A 1,480-nucleotide genomic window follows, 5' to 3' on the forward strand; every position below is an offset into this window, starting at 1 on the left:
TCAAAAACGTGAAAACTGCAAATATACTTTGACGATCCAAGGTCCGTTATGAACAATGGATTGTCAAGCGGCGCCTAGTATTGGACGGGTACCTATAATAGTGACCAAATGGATCGGTTTATTAGGAATATTTTATTTGAGTCCCTACTTTTAAATATGGGAAGAGTTGTAGGACGATTTTAATTAAAGATCTCTAAGGCAGTGCAATAAATTTAAACAAGTTTCTTTTAATGGCGAAATAATGGGGAGAATAAACTAATATGAATTCATACCTGGTGTTAGAATAAACGCAATAATTTAATTTGTTTCAAGAAAGAGAAAGAAATTAAATCAAAATGAAATTCGCGTTTTCTTGAGACGAGCTGCGTGGACGTGGTGTGCCTCGTTGATTGTGATGATGCACTGCCGGGCTATTGTTTGTGCGTAGCGCTTATATAGAGAAGCGATTGTTTTATCCCCACTCAATAGTCGTCGTGTTGCCATAGACTGGTTGCGTTTGCCACGTGAATCCGGCGTTCAAATGCCTTTGCCATCGGATACTGTTGTTGATCTTTGCATTTGATACCTTATTTGCAAAGGTGTGTCTAGCTATGACATGTACTCCCATGGTGTTGTCATTTTCCTTAACTTACGTGACATTTTTTAGCAACAGTATTATCAACGGGCGTTGTAATATTGTGTGTATGTGGAGTGCGTGCCTTTATCGATGTAGAATTGAAATGACTGTCATTATGTCTTCCGTGCATGTACATAGATTCTTGTAAGTTGCCTTTTGATGAAGTTATACGTTATATACCTTGGTGAGGTACATATGTTCATTATATAATGCTTGGCCATTTGGCCTTTGACATGATATTGTATTGTTGCTCCGTATTTTGTTGCGTGTTTCTGCCTGTGTATTAACTACTATTGGATTGAACACGTATTTGATATTATTCAAGGGGCCTTTGAGTGAGCACGTGCAATGTTGGTGACGTTACTACGTGTTGTTGCTCGATATTTTGTTATTGATTAAATATGTCCATACGGAGACTGAAGGCGTTCACAGTGAACGGTAAATGATATGATTAGATAGGCCTTTGAGTGGGTCATAACGCGCTGTAGTGTGATGTTCTACTTGCTTGGGATTGTGTAGTGTATTCTTGTCTGTACAAAGATTGACATTAAATTGAATTTTTTATTCGATATGATTTGGCGGGCCTTTGAGTGAGCATGTGGAGTGTTGATTACGCAATAGCATGTTGTTTGCTCGATATCTTATTGTTGCTTAATATCGTTCAGACAAACACCGAAGTTGTTTACTAGAAACGATGATTGATATGATTTGATAGGCCTTTGAGTAGGTCCTAACGCGCTTTAGTTTGATGTGCTATTTTGTTCGGGTTTGTGTAGTATATTCTTGTTTGTACGAAGATTAACATTAAATTGAATATTCACTCGACATGATTTGGCGGGCCTTTGAGTGAGCATGTGGAACATT

General features: G+C 38.0%; 1 long non-coding RNA gene across 1 annotated transcript in view; it reads right to left on the reverse strand.

Annotated features, from left to right (window-relative positions):
- The window catches only part of LOC111039647, a 5,732-nt gene extending 4,252 nt beyond the window's left edge, over positions 1-1,480 (reverse strand). The window contains exon 1 of the long non-coding RNA XR_002605116.1: positions 273-1,480. This is a non-coding gene — a long non-coding RNA (uncharacterized LOC111039647). The remainder of the gene's footprint in view (positions 1-272) is intronic.

Source organism: Myzus persicae, unplaced genomic scaffold (assembly GCF_001856785.1).
Source record: "Myzus persicae strain clone G006 unplaced genomic scaffold, MPER_G0061.0, whole genome shotgun sequence".
Taxonomy (NCBI): Eukaryota; Metazoa; Arthropoda; class Insecta; order Hemiptera; family Aphididae; genus Myzus; species Myzus persicae.